The sequence below is a fragment of the Lutra lutra genome, chromosome 13, assembly GCF_902655055.1.
Source record: "Lutra lutra chromosome 13, mLutLut1.2, whole genome shotgun sequence".
NCBI lineage: Eukaryota > Metazoa > Chordata > Mammalia > Carnivora > Mustelidae > Lutra > Lutra lutra.
In genome coordinates this window covers 1,655,707-1,671,097 of record NC_062290.1, presented here as the reverse complement: position 1 = coordinate 1,671,097, position 15,391 = coordinate 1,655,707, and the positions used below count along the sequence as shown (strand labels likewise).

General features: G+C 56.9%; 1 long non-coding RNA gene across 1 annotated transcript in view; it reads right to left on the bottom strand.

Annotated features, from left to right (window-relative positions):
• Positions 1-3,905: 3,905 nt before the first annotated feature.
• LOC125083400 (uncharacterized) overlaps positions 3,906-15,391 on the bottom strand; it is a 144,252-nt gene continuing 132,766 nt past the window's right edge. The window contains exons 2-3 of the long non-coding RNA XR_007122264.1: positions 4,115-4,174; positions 3,906-4,014 (exon numbers count right to left, since the gene is read on the bottom strand). This is a non-coding gene — a long non-coding RNA (uncharacterized LOC125083400). The remainder of the gene's footprint in view (positions 4,015-4,114; positions 4,175-15,391) is intronic.

Sequence of the window (15,391 nt, the reverse complement as noted above, 5' to 3'; positions counted from 1 at the left end):
TGGGGGGTCCCCAGGCAGTGTCCTGCTGGGACCCCCGAGGGCTGCCCCCTGGACGCCTCAGTTCTCTTCCTCACAGGCCGGCCCAGGCTCGCCCTCGGGCAACAACGGACAAGCAGCAGTGAAAAGGGGCGCCAGACCCTGGGGGGGCCATGCTCTGAACAGGCTCCCCATCACCGCTGCTGCGCTATGGAGGCCAGAGGCAGTCACGAGGCCCTGTGGTGCACAGCATGGGGACACGGACTCTGCCACTCAGGGGCAGGGCCGGCAAGGGACACTGGAAAGGACTTGGTGCAGCAGAGGGAGGGACAGTTGGGGCCCATGTCACCGTCAACCCCACACATTCACACTTTACAGAGAAGGGAGGCTCCAAGAAGTGCGTGCCCGAGGCCACAGGGCTCACCCGCAGACTCGGACGCGAGTGTCCCGGCCCCGCTCTCACTGCTCCGCTCCCTGAGCAGGCTTGTCCCTTTGCCCTGCTCGCCGGGGCAGCCGGGACGGAGTGTTTGCCCCCCAGGGCCTTGTCACTGCTGCTTCTGGAAGCGACCTGGGTCTGTCCCGACATGGACCGACCGCAGGCCCAGCGAGGAGGAGGGTGATTCTCGTTGAGCGAGAACATCCAGCATTGCCTTCAGCGTGGACGCTGCCCAGCTCTGTGGCACTTCTGGCTGGAACGTCATGGAATTCCCCACCGAGATGGGGCGCGGGCCTGTTGTTCCAGGCCGGGGGCGCACGGTCAGCGTCCTCTGTGCACCTCAGAACCGTGGAGGAGCTCTGGCCCTCGGGCACGGGGAACCGCCAGGCCGGGCAGGCCCAAAGACAGCGGGTGACAAACAGGAAGGTCTGCTCTCCCTTCAGGACTTGTAGGAAGAGGAACAGAAAGAAGCACAGGGGTCTGAGCCACCCACCGGGTCATTCCGTTGGAAAGTTCCGGGGCAGGTACGTAGGCAGGGAACGGGACCCGAAGAGCAGATGTCTGTGTGGGGGGAGGACGATCCGAGGCTGCCTTTCCCCTTTGCTGGCCAACCAGAAAGAGATCAAAATGTGACATTTTGCATCACATTTACTACAAATGGCAATTAAAAATGCCATGAACGCGTGTTTCAATCAGATAGTGAATCCAGACAAAAAAAGAATTTAACACCATTTCCCCGGCTTCCTTCTCCCATAGAAAACAGCATCACCCATCAGCTCAGATGGGGAGCGGGTGAGCCACAGCCCAGGGGCCAAAGCCAGCGCTCTGCCTGCCGTGGTCTGTCAAGTTTTCCAAGAACTCGTTCATTCACATTGCTCCGCAACCAGTTCCCAGGCTGTAACCACCGGGCTGGGCGTTGAAATGCAGAGTGTCCAACCTTGGACGCCAAAATGATTTTCTACCTGGTCCTTCAGGCGTGAGTCAGCTTGGCCCTGATCTGTGCCCTTGAGCCTGAAGCTGTGTCCAGAGGTTCTGGGACGTAACAACTGGGAAGCCCGTGCCCCTTGGGAGGCATGACCAGCTGTAGTCTCCCGGCCTACCCCTAGTGCCTGGCCAGTGTTCGCTCGTGGAAGAGAGAGCACAGGCGCCAGGCTCGCGCCCGGGGGAAGAGCGTGTGCACCATGACTCCTGCTGGGCCGGTCAGCATCCCAAAGCGTCGGCACATCCCGGAGATGGGCCCCCAGCTCCCAGGAAGCACAGCCTCGGCCTCTGTTCCCATGGGTGCTGGGGCGACTCTCAATCACAAGACCTGCCTGGACCACAGGCTGCGGGACGGAGACCTCAGTAGCTTGGGAAGGGCCCTACCTTACTGGAAGACCAAAGGACAAGCTGGTTCCTGCTTCAGAAAGTTTAGCTCGACTGCGATGCTGCACCCAGGCACGTCCATCCCCAGCTCAGGTGTGAACGGTTCCCTGGGTGCACACAGAGCCACGCCATTGGGCTTGCTGTCATCTCGTGCAAAAGGTGGGTCTGAAAAGGCTGAGTGGCGAGGAGCCCCTGAGGCTTGGTTATGCCAGAGCTGCAGTCAGTCTGGGTACCTGACGTTCCAGGGGATGAAAGTAGGCAGGGCTGGGGAGCCGGGCTGGGGACAGTTGGCTCGGGATGTAGCGACTCTGATGCCCCCCTCTTGGTTGGTAGCTGTCCCCAGCCCCCTTTCTCTTCCTCTGGCTTCCCTCCTCCATGTCTCCCCAACTTTCTTGACCTTCCCTGCACCTGGGCCCCCCACCGCTGGCCTTGGGGCCTCTCCTTCTTCCCCTGTCCCACCCAGGCATTGCTCAAACCCTCTCTCCCTGTGCCCTTCCGATGCCCCCACCTCCCAGAGGCCCTGCTGCTGTGTATGGGAGGCTGGGGGCACACCCCAGACCAGAGAATGAGTCTCAATCCAACCTTCCCCGGGGACTGCATCAGGCATGGACATTCTAGAACTCTCTGTCAGAGACGTGTGAGGGGTCTCTGCTGGTGGCCTCTGGGGAAGGGTGTCCTTGCTGCAGAGAGACACGGAGGCAGGGATGGCACCTCCCCTTTTCCTGCCCGTGGACAGCTTGCAGGGCGCTAACGGACACGGGAAGATGGACAGACCCCGCATTCTCGGTGGTACTAGGAGACGAATTAATCAACTCTGGAATCACCCCGACTCCAGAATTTGCGCTACGTGAGAAAACGCACTTCCCCTGCCATCCAGGAGACGCCAAATTCATTTGCGCGTCACTTGCGGCTCATGTCTCTACAGCTCCAACCGGCGCTGGATCGCCTGCCGCCTCGTGAACGCCCCCCACGGACCCCCGCCTCTCCTCCGTCCCTGGCCACCGCCTTCCCTCCAAGCCTCAGACCCCGCGGGGAGCCTTACACCACCCCCAACGTGAACCCGCTCCCCAAAGCCCCGGCGGGCACGTGCGCCCCCGAGAAGCCTCAGGCCCCGCTGGCCCGCACCCCCACCTTCTCCTGCCGGGTCCGAAGGGGACCCTAATCTATTTAAAACTGAGTCGGACTTCTTCTTCTAGTAGGAATGAACAGGGTCACCAGAAACGGAACTCCCACTCGGGGTGGGAGGAAAGCCAGACAGAGAGGTGGGTCCAGGGCGCCGGGGGAGTCACAGCACATCCGAGAATTGCCACGTCAGATCCCAGTGAGGACGGGGATCCCATAGGCGAGCTCAGCTCAGCGGCTTTCTCCCAGGGGCACTTTCCTACTTCACGGCCAGCGCCTGACGGAGAGGGTGGCGCATCCCGTGCACGTGGAAGGAGTTGCTGAAGCCGGGCCTGAACGGGATATGAAGCCGCGGGGACACTGGCCAGAGTGAAAAACCAGATTTTTCCGCAGACGTGGCTGGCTCTGTCGGAGAGCCGCGTGGAGCTATGGGAAAACCCAGAGCTGGCTCACGCCGTGCGCACGCCCCGCAGATCCAAGTGTCAAAGACAAGACCAGACCGTTCTTAGACAAAAATGTAAGAGGATAATTTCTTGGACACGGGACGGAGAAAGACGCGTGCAACAGACTCAGAAAAGCATTACCCACAAACAAGAAGACTCGGTGACTTGCTCTATGATGCTTGTCAGACCCTCTGGTCCCCAAGAGCACTGGTAAATAGGGAAGAGATAATCAGTCAGAAGGAGACAGGCAGCATCCGCAGCGCACCGACCTTAACAAGGGCTCTGTCCTGGTGCGTAGAAGGGTGTCCTACCAATGAACAGAACAACGACAATCAAACAGAAAACTGAGCGAGAGCCCACACGCACACAGTAAACCCACGGGCAGGGCTTCAAGGATCGCCATGCAAGCAATGGCCAGAACTGAGAGCACCAGGGCACTGGTTGGACGTGTAGTGTGGCAGGGCTCTCGGGGCTGCAGGAAGGCCGTTGACCAGCTTTGGAAGGCAGCTCGGTGTCGTTTATTAAAGCCAAGGACACAGTCTGTGTGGGAGCCGCCACGTTCACCAGCAAGCGTGTTCCCAACAGAGCCGCGTGGACCCATGCCGCAGGGGTCAGCACAGCAGCACTCATCCCTGCAGTGTTTGTTTCAGCCCCGAACTGAAAACAGAAGTGCTGCAAGGAGAGAGAGATGTGTAAGGTGTGTAAGTAGACAGGAAGGAAAAGGAATGATCTGCTGCTAAATACAGCCAGCCCGAGACCACAGAGTACTCACCGCACGCTTTCATGGAGACAAGCATCAAAGCCAGCGGAGCTCAACCACAGCATTCCATCGCTAAAGAAAGCAAGAAAGTGATTTCCATCAAAGGCAGGATAATTGTTACCTTTAGGGGCAGGGACGCAAGCGGGGGAGGTCCTGGGAGCGGCTGCGTGGCCCTTCTGGCCCTGGGCCTGGCTACGCAGGTATTTACGTGCTGATACGTTATCTCAGCTCTGCACCATTTTCTGACTGTGTTTTATATTTCACAATAAATGCAAAATAAAAGGAAAATCTGCTCTCGGCCCCACTCAGTGAAGCCTGCCAGGGAACGGCCAGCCTCGCTTCTGACTGTCCACACTCAGGATTCACACACAGACACACAGCACGGAGCCCAATCACGCTTCTCCTTCTGGACACCTTGGATCTCCTCCCTCCTCATGTGTCCACGTTCGGTTCCGGTCCCCGGACCTTAGCACACCCGCCACCGCTCGGGATATAGTCACAAGCCCTTCTGTGCGTGGGTCTTAACTATGTTATTTACTCCTAATCTTGCAATGAATCGGTGATTCACTCAACACTTTCTTCTGACCAGTGTTTTGATGAGTAATTTTATCTTATCTCAGAGCAGTGTTTATAAATGGTACTGTCTCAATTATCCACTCCGTGCAGCCAGTGACGCTACCGTCTAAGGGGTGCAGACGGTGATGACTGGCGCTCCTGACTCAGCTCTCGGGGCTGGGGCCTCGATGCGCTGGGGTTGGAGCCCGGGCTGGGTTCTGCACCCCACCGGGGCTGCCCAGGTGTTCTGCTCCGCACACCATCTACCCAGCACTCAGCTGGGCCTCTTCTCATGAGACTCGGGGCTCCAGACACTGTTCCAAAATTGTCGCACTGGCTAATGTCCTGCAGTCCAAAGCCGGGTGCCTGGTTGCGGTGATTCGGAGGGAACAACACAAGGGTGTGAATTCCAGGGCTCAGTAGCGCCAACCACAGCAAATACGCGGGCATCATCATAATACATGTATAAGTATATTTACAGTATATTTAGAAATACAAATACAGGGGACCATTCAGACACGCATAATCAGGGATACTTTCAGCAATGGAAAGACTAAGCAGGTTTAGATACATTTTTTCCTTCTCTGACACTTTGACCAGTAATTCACCAAAGACAAAAGCTCTGTGACTTGAGGACTCATTCACAGCATCACTGGTTACAAAGTTTCCCAAGAGTAGGTGTTTTCATGGATACTGTAACTCTCATCAACTTGAGAAGTGGCAGTTTTAAGTGGGTGAGATTTCGAGCCCCAAGGATGTATCACGAAAGGATAAAGCCCCTCCAAAAAACATTCTGAGTGAGCTGAGCAATCAAGGTGCTCATTGTTGCCCAAGGTCTAGGGGCTCTGGCCACCTTCCTGGAGCCTGGTTCTGATTCAACACCTTTCCTGAATTTCTCAGAGCATCCTTCCCTATCAAACCATCCCACTGCTAGAAATCACGTCTGGGTATTTGCAATCCCACTGTGAGAAATCACTGAACATGGAGGAACGACTAGGACATTCACTGGAACAAATAAGAACACGAGAGCCCAGCACTGAGGTTTCATTGTCAGACCAGGGCATGGCGTAGTCTGGGTGGAAAGTACCCGTGCTGCACAAAACTCCCAATCACAAGTCCGCAGTCACCAGGGGCTGCTTCCTGGAAACGAGCAGGCGCCTCTCCTCCCTGCCTCCCCCACTAGCGGTGTGACTCCCATGCCGGTAAACCCTGCTAACGGGCGGGGAGCTCCAGGTTGCCTGCGCCACTTCTGAACAGCTCTAGGGGGCTGGGTTCCTCCTCTTTGGGGGGAGTTTTGTGCAGCGGCCACCGGGTGTGCACCTGCCCGCCTCCTTGAGATGGTGTGGTCGCAATCCAGGACGCCTCCACCGGCATCCTATTTCGTGTTCCATACAAGCAACTGCTTCCTGAATAACACTGGTAGAAATGTTTAAATAAGAAAATAATGTGCTTTAAAAGACCTTTCATTTGGCCAAATTGGTGAGGGCTTACTAGATGCCAGATGCTCTATTTATGACCCGACTTGACCCTCACAGTGTCTGGCAAGAAGCATTACGGTGCCCATTTCACAGCCCGGCAAACCAAGGTCCAGAGAGGTGGGTCACGTGGGCAAGACTGCACAGCCGGCAGGACCAGGAAGCAGGACCAAGTCAGCCCTTTGGCCAGAAGCCTAGTGCCCTCCCTCTGTTTACAGCCTTTCCCAGCACAGCACCAGCCTAGAACTCAGACATTAGCCTGGGCTCGTGTCTAGAGGAGTCCTGTCCCCTAGAAAGAGAATGCAAGTCACAAATTTGAGCCACTTGGTGAATTTTGAATTTCCTCGTAGCCACACTGTAAAACCAAAACAAAGTAAAATTAGTTTTAATAACATTTTATCTGACTCGATATAAGGAAATAGTATTTCCAACATGTAGCCAGTGTAAAAACATTACTGGCCAGATACGGCAATTTTTTTTTTTTTTAACTGTGCAGCCATCTGGGTTGGGACTAGCCACATTTCAAACACCACCAGCTGTGCGGGCTACCGGCCACCCTACCGGACAGTGCAGATTCCAGTCCTTTGAGATGTAAGGGTTTCTCAAACTGTGTTCAAACCAATGTCAGCTGTAGAGATGTCTTTGTTCTCCAAGCCCATGGGTGTGAGTGGGTACAAGGAGGAAAGAAATCAGACGTGATAGAAATCAGTCAACAGTAAAGCACCCCCCCCACTAAACGCTCACAACGTCCCCAGCACAGTGTGGGTTGCAGGCAGGGTTGTCTCCAGGCACCAGGATTCCATTGACTCAAAAACGCAGAAGTCCTGGTACCTTTGGGAGAAACGTACCTGAGAATGCTGTTTCCAACAAATGTTCCGATCCACCTGAAAAACTGAATTTTTCTGAAAGGAAAAAAGGGGGAAAAGCCTGGTGCCCTGGAATCTAAGAAAGAGCGTGTTTCTCATTTTTGTTTGTTTGATTTGTTTTGTGTAGCTGGGAGCTGTTTGGGAAAAGAAAATCCATCTGCTATTTGCCAAGAACGATTCGTCCTCAGGTACAGACACGACTGGGTTCACTAAACACCACCAGTAAGGCTGATGAAGGTCGACTTTGCTTCTGATTAGGGAGACTATTGTCGCAGGGACAGTGGTCAGGACACATGTCCCTGCTGTGTGTTTTCGGGCTTTACTTCCGCACCGCATGGTGGGCGCACAAGAGCGAACGGAAACACCACAGCATCATTCGTCGAGACTGAAACGGCTCTGCCAGGAGAAGCCCTCTTCCAGCCTCCTCAGAGAGGTCCGAGATGAAAGTCAGGCTCGCATAAGAGACGGGCGGGGAGGGCAAAGTGGCTGCAGGGTCGCACCCCAGGGAGGACGCTCCTGTGGCTCCCATCACACACCTGTCACCACGATGGACGGCGGGCAGCTACAGTCATCCGCTGAGCGCTGCTAGGTGCCGGTTCTGTGTGCTCAGTCCCACTGTCCTGCTGCGCCCAATCTGAGCCTTGGAGACAGGGCGCGGGGGTCCCAGGCATCTGCAGGGCTCTGTGCAGCCAACTTGGTGGTATTCGTTACATGGCCACAGGGAACACACGCAGGGACCACAGGGTCCTGGAAGTGGGGCATCCGTGCCGGGCCCTTCCTGCCACACCCAAATCCACCAGAGCTTCGGGGACAGGCACCACGGGCTTCGCTCTGACAGCCCGTCCACAATCAGTGGATAAACTCTCCACTCACTATTTCCCAAACCAACCAGTGAATGGATTGGTGAAAGAGCCCTGCCCTCTGCACCCCACAGCAGGGCAGCGATGACCTGCTCTAGGCCGGATCTTGCTAAGTTGTGTCATTTTGGAGCAAGCTGAATTTTCTAAGAATGCACTTGGAGACAAGAGAGCACCTCCAGGCTGAAGTGTTGCTTTGGGGTGCTGTGCTGGGGCGGCAGGAAGCAACCATGGCTGGCTGTCCCCCAAGCCATCACACGTGCACAGCTGGCCAGACACTAGGCTGTCGGGGTCGTGACTAGCACACCACGTGGCCGTCCCCAGCACAGCCAGGAGCAAGTGTGTGCTTGCCTGAATGGGCTGCTCTGTCTGCTTTCTCAGGGCCTGCCCCCACCTCGGGGTCCCCAGGGGCCTGTGCATCCCTGGACTCTACGCTAAGACATTGACTCACCCAGTACTGGGGGCCAACAGGGTAGGCTGGCAGCCTGGAAATTCAGTTAGAACTTGATTCTGCAGGGATGGATCTGGAATATGTAGGGAAGACCAGCAAATTGGAAACACAGATAGGGTTTCTATGGGGTGGCCTAGAGGCAGAATTTCTTCCTTCCTCTGGGAAACTGCAGTTGGCTTTGAAGGCCTTCCACTGATTGGATGAGGCCCACCCACACAGATCTGCTTTACTCAAAGTCTGCTGACGTGTTCATCACATCTAGAGAAATATCTTCCTGGTGACCTAGACTGGTATTTGGCCAAACAGCTGGGCACTATAGCCAACCACGGAGACAAAATTAACTTCCCAATCATAAGACCATTAAAAGCAATATTACTGGTATAACAGCCTGAAATTTATGGCTCAGTACTTAGTCCCTTGAAAGCACAGGGCAGAGAAAGATATGGGAACAAAGTGTCACTCGAGGCCTGATTCACCTAGGAACCACGCGACTGTGCTGCTTCTCTGGTAAAACAGAAGGTATCAAACAGAGTCGAATCCTCAGTCAGAAAAACAAAAACAAAACCAGACTCTATAGTGCAGATCACAGCTCTGGCCGCCCAAGCCAGAGTGGGGCAGGTCACCAGCTTATGTGACTGTGCAAAATCGCACAGACAGCTCGGCATTGCTACTCAAGTCACGGGCTTGTGGTGCCAGCTCTGTGTTTTATGAGATGCTCTAACATAAATGCGCAGCGTTTAGGTGACAACGGTTGTTCACGTCGTATCTGCATCACTTTGGGAAATTCTGCTTGACTCCGAAGAGAGATCCGTTGCAGCAAAGCTCATCCAATGTTAGTACGGAGAGAGTTTCGCTTTGCTTGTCAAATGTAATTTTTACCTCAGGTACGTGTTTTCAAAGTGGTCCAGGGAAACTGATCCCAATTTCTCCAAAGGAGGACTTGCCCCCCACATATTTGAATTTATCCTAAGGAGAAAAACCCAAAATTAGAACTAAGAACATATAAAATGTGGGTAGCTGAGGCTTCCCCCAATCTTCAGCAGGTGAGAACAGGATCTGGGAAGCCCGAAGGTAGACGGGCTCACCCCGTGGGTTCTGGTGGGTCCTGGGGCCCAGCTGGGCTGGGAAGGGGGGTCTGAGCGGCAGCTGCATAGGGGGTCTGCAAGCATGGCCTCTGGCCTGTGTGGGACTGAGACCACCTGGTGGGCTGCATCCCACAGCCTTGGCCTCAGTGGAGGCGGGCGGCCTCTGGGGAAAGGCCCATGGTCGACCCTCAAACGTGACCCCACGCGGAGCACTTGGCCCGCCCGGCTGCTGCTCTGGGAGGCAGGAAGGGAGAAGACGTGTGGGACCGCCCTGGGTGAGAACGAGTCTGTTTTAGGGGAAGATGCGGGAACATGAGGTTCCCAAACTTGTCACACCCTGTCCCGCTCGCAGAGCCTGTAGGTCCCCTGCCCTCAGCCGGTCACGGGGCTGCCACGTTCCGTGGGTGTGGAGCCGGGTCTCTGCATCTACCCACGGGGCCGTACTTCTCCTCCTCAACCTTCCTTCCGGACACCCGCAACCTACGTGTGGGACGGTTCTTCCACCGCAATAGTTTAAGTAGGAAATTCCCAGATGACTAACATGTCAAGGTAGGTTTTTCCAGATGTGCTTTTCATCTCAGTCCACCGCTGTCCCCCGCGGCAGGGTAGTACGTTCTGTTGCGGCGACTACTGTGGCCTAACGAGCTGCCCGGGCCTTGGGGCGAGAAGGAACAAGTCACACGCACAGGGGCTGGGGGTCAGGGGTCAGCTCTGGGGTGTCGGGGATAGAGCCCCCTCTCCTCCGTGACCCCAGGCCACCGCTGGGCACACTGTAGTGGCTGGAATCATCTAGAAGCCGTGCACTCTCCCGCGGCTGGGGCTTCCTGCCGTAAGCACGCACGAGGAAGCTTCAGGAGGTCCGTCATCACTCGCAAACCACCTGTCGGTCACCAGTGTCTGTGGTGGGGCCCGACCCGAGGGAGGCGTGAGGACCCCCCCAGCCCAGGAGGGGAGAGGTGGCGGCAAGGCCATATGGCAGACGAACTTAGGGGACAGAAGATGTCCCAGAAGGCATCTTTGGAAAATCCACGCTGCCCCCCAGTCCGAGGATGGTGTGGGAGGAGGGACACGGGGACCTCTCCGTTGTTCCCCAAGCCCCAAGGCCCGAGAAGGAGCTGGCACCGGGCTACAGGCCGCCTCTGGTGTGGGGCTGCTCGGCCAGGCCCCAGGCTCACCATTTACGTTCCCAAGAGAGGCCGTACTGTGTTGGCCCTTCCCATGGCTTGTTGTGCCTTCTTGTTTCTCCCAGATCAAATGAGGGAAGCCACTTACTGTGCATTCCTGCTCTGCCCCAGACGCACAGTTTCCGCTCGGGGGTTTAGGTAGGCGGGAGCAGTATAAGACGGGCTCTCCTCGCTTCAGTGAGAGTCAAGCAGGCCCCTTGGTTGTCCACATGGTGGTCCTTGCCATGCCCTGGATTCCTTCTGGAGCCTCCTTAATCTTTTCCCTCTGGATTGGATTTCGTGAACTAAGGCAGTGCCGAGAGGGCAGGAGCCAGACAGACAACCAGCCAGACAGGTGGACAGAAAGAGCCGGAGAGAAGCCCCGGGAAAGTCTAAGACGGATCCAGTGGAAGCCGACCTTCAGCACTGGACACGTCGGACGAGAGGCTGCGCGGTTACCGCAGGCACCTGGGTCGCCGCGACAGCTTGGCCGCCGCGTTAGCTCATGACTTCCGTGTCTGGGTCTGGGCAGCCGCCCCGACAGTCCTGCACCCCAGCCGGCAAGGGGGTGCGCAGCAGCTGACACCCGCTCTCCCTCCCCTCTCACTGTCAGAATTCGGCCCCATGGTGCCATCCGGCAGCCGGGAGGAGGGGTCACGCAGTCCCCAGTCCACATGCCCAGTTCAGCCTCTGAGGGTTTCAAAAGGAAGAAAGACCGAGTGGACACGGGGAGAGCCGGCCATCCCCGCCCTGCTCTCGTATATCCCTTCGCCGATTCCCCTGAAGAAGCAGAGCTGACCGGGCTGCCGTGGCTCTGGACGCAGGGGAGCAGGTGCCCCTGGCCGCGAGTCCTGATTTCCATGGCAACCACACCACCGGCAGGGGTGGCCACAGTGTCATCTCTTCCTTCTGCCTCTTTGTTACTTGCTAATATCTGGATGGAGTCTGTTAAACGGCCGGTCCGACCTGGGGCCAGATCAAAGGGCGAGCTCGTGGGCGGCTCTCGCCAGCCTTTGTACCTAGATGCAAGTGAGTTTACTCCTGGCACAGGGGCAGCCCTGCTTGTAACGCGCGATCTTCCCTCACGTCTGTCGGGCCCGTAGATCCCCAGAAGGAGCTCCGTCGTTCCTATTTGTAAATGAGTAGCAGACAGGCCTGACCGGAAACCGAGAGTCCTTCTTTCTTGGGCTATTTCAACGGGAACAGACGCTGACTGTCCACCTCCTGCTCCTAGCAGAGTAACAGGATGAAACAGGGGAAAGGAAGGAGAGAAGGCAGGAGGGAGGGAATGGTGCTTACATGTGTGGAACTGATAGAGGCTGTCGCAGTGTGCTGTTCACAGATGTTAACCATGATGACCCGGCCCCACCCGTGTGCAGAATCGGAGACAAGAACGTGTATTCTCAGTGTCGGCCACGGACGGCATCTCCCCGGGGGCCCATATTTCTAGCTCCCACTTAGACGGGTGACAGCTCGATCATGCCCCACGTGTTAAAAACGTGGGAGGAAAAGGCCACAGGACCACACGGGGCCCCACACCAGCGTCCTGTCCCACTTCCCCCACAACATGCTCCTGTTCCCTGTGGATGGCGGCCAAAGCTCTGGAAACCGGCCCATCTTCGGACCTTTGGAGCCACCGGATATTAGCAAGTAACAAACCGTAAAAATACGTGTGTGTGGTGTGGAGCAGATAGCGCATCCTCAAGTGAAGGCAAAGAATTTGCACCGAATAAGAGTTCGATGTTTTTGTTTAGTTCATTCTAAAAATAGACTTATAGTGTCTCCTGATGGCTTATGGGCACCAAGGAAATCATTTTGGGGCACAATTATATTTAGCAAACATTTTTAAAAAGGTTTTATTTATTTATTTCAAAGAGACAGAGAGAGAGCACAAGCAAGGCGAGCAGCAGGCAGAGGGAGAAGGAGACTCCCGGGTGAGCAGAGAGCCCGATGTGAGGCTTGATCCCAGGACCCCAGGATCATGACCTGAGCTGAAGGCAGATGCCAAACTGACTGAGCCACCCAGGCGCCCCTAGTAAAATTTTAGGGTTGACTCACAGACTCTGGAAAGGCACTTGATCCGACCATGTCTGAAAATGCAGCGAAGTTTCTAGAAGGGGTTCAATCTAGCACGTTGGTTACTAACAACGGGTTTTCGAACGAGTGACTCTGGTTCTTCCTCAGGTCCGGCTTTAACAGGCAGGCTCAGAGCTTGAAGGCCTCAGAAGACATCGGCGTGGAAGGCTGGTGGCCTAGAGCACGGAGGACAGAGAGGGAGGCGAGCCCCTTCCTGCAGCGTCTGAAGGAATGGCGGGGCAGGCGCTGGCTCTCCGACGGGCGCCCTGCGGAGCCACGGGGAGCTGGGCAGCCCCGATGGCCGGGCCCCACCAACACCCGCCCGGTCAGAAGCCGTGAGGTGGCTGGCAGCGGGCACCTACATGGTTTTCCCTCCCCCCAGGGGACAGCACTGACCAGCCAAGCCTGGAGACCCCTGCCCAGAGCAGCAGACCAGAGAACGTCCTGGCTGGGCCCCTCCTCAGGGGGAAAGACCCTTCCACCAGAAAATAGAAACAGAGTTATTTTGTAGCTTGGAAAAAAAAAGCAGAAGTTCCATTACTAAGAATGCTTGTTTTCGTCTCATGGCAACTGTGAAGCTGCCTCACCAGAGAGACTGGCAAAATGACACCCGAGCGCTCTCTCCCTCTTGTTTCCATGACCTCGCAGGGGACTGTGGCCACGGGCTCTGCCCCGGGAGACAAGCAGGGTGCGGTCTGGGAGAAGCAGGGGTGCGGCACAGCTTCCGAGGGGAGCCGAGGGGGTGCAGGGCTGAACCTGAGCCGGCTGCCCACCTGGAGCTCTCGTCGCGGGGCGGCCCCGGGTGCCACCACCCGTGTGCGCGGAGGCAGGCAGGGCCGCGAAAGTCCCGGAAGCAAAGGGGCTCACAGGGGCCAGGAACAGCGCGAGGGTAACACCCCCGCGGCGAATGCGGACGGGCCGGGGAAGCTGCCTGCTCCGCCGCATGGACGGCCATCTGCCAGCGGGGAGCACGCTGGACCAACACAGCACTCTCTCAAGGAGACACCACCGAGTCTTCGCGGCATTTCTATAAGTGGTTACGGATCAGGGATCTTCGGTGTTTTAGGAAAGATAAAATAGAATAAAAACAAGGACTCGCAGAGAAGCATGAAATTTGTGTCCCGCACATCTTCCCTGTGGTCTATACCCGCGGAGACCCTTCTCGGCTTCCAGGGCCAGCTCCGGGAGGAAGGGTGAATCTGGCCTGTGGCCTGGAGGGTGTGCGTGGGGTTAGACATCCTCCAACAGTGGATACTGGGTCTCAAGGAGGGAAATGACTGGGCTTCTCAAGCCAGAGCCCAGTCTTTGTCACATAAGGTGGTAGGGACCGTGTCTGTCTGGGAGCTGTGTCCGCAGGCAGGTCCTGTATCCCCAGGGGTGCTGGCTGGCTCCGTTTACGGTACTCCTGGAAGGCCCCACGCCCTGCTCGGCACAAATGACAGCCCAGCAGGACTGCTGACCAGGCATGCGGGCGTCAGACACCCCGCTGTGTGGCAAGGGGCCGCGGGCATCCTCCTTCATCTTCAGCGATAAGGCCTCGCTCGGCCCCCTTAGCTAGAGGAGTTTCCTCTGCAGATAACAGAGAAACAAAATCATCTTAGTACAAACGTGGGATTCTCATCCCATTTACCCTTTACCGTTTGAGTTAGCGAATCTCAGCGTCCCGATGCGACGGCCACCTCGTCTCTCCCTTGCGGTCCCCTAAAGCCGTGACGCACCTGATCCCAGCCCAACGTTCTTACCCTGGCAGCCGTGGGTCCCCCAAGAGTCCGTGAGTGGAATCTGGGGGACAGGTCCCTGGGCACAAACGAAGAAACGTGAATCCTTATCTTCACTCGCCTTTCACGGAAATTTAGAATCAGCCCTGGCCACGAATGTGGGTGACGAACCACAGCACGGTCTGGTCACCTTGGAAATCTCAGGTCACTGCAGATAGACACACGACCCATGGACTGTGTACGTATTTGAAACACGCTGAGAAGGAGTGTAAAGGCTTCAGGCAGCCGAAGGAGTCAGTCCAAAAAAATGAAAATTACTCAAGGGACAAACAGATGGGAGCAGAGCTCAGTGACGCAGCAGACACAGCCACAACACCCTTAGCAACACGAGAGCACACCGCTACGGTGGGACAGCCACCGGGGAGCCAAAGGGAAGAGGGACAGCTTTTGTCCCCGTGAGAGCTCCCCAGACACAGAGCGGCCCGGTGGCACCCACGGTCGCACGGCAGGTAGAGCAGCAAAGGGAGTCTTGGTCTCTCTTGCCCACGTCCTCTCGCCAGAGCTTCGGCCCCTCGCAGGTGGAGGCGTTCGGGCCCTTCAGAGTCTGCCCGCTGACTGACCGCACCCAGGACGCCGGCCGTCTCAGAGCCCAGCACAGGCTGTCCCAGCACACACGCGGTCCTCCCCGCCGCTCCCGGCTCCATCCACCCTGTGCCACTCTGGGAGGATGCGGCTTCCCCAGGGAGGACCTCAGCGACCCGTCTCACCCCAGGGCACCAGCGAGCTCCTGCCCAAGGGGAGAAGGTGCCAGATGCTCATGGAATGGGCCACGAGCAGGACAGGAGGGAGACGAGGCAGCAAGAGGGAGGGAGGGTCCATGGGATGCGGGAAAGGCCGGACCCAGGCGTGGAGGGGGGGAAGCGGGGTCCGAGGCCACCAGAGTTCGTCCCACGCACTCTGCTATTTCCCGGGCTCACCCGTGTGCTCTGCGACACGGAGACCGTTCGTTCGTCTGCACGTGCAGAAGGCCGCTGGCTTTCTCC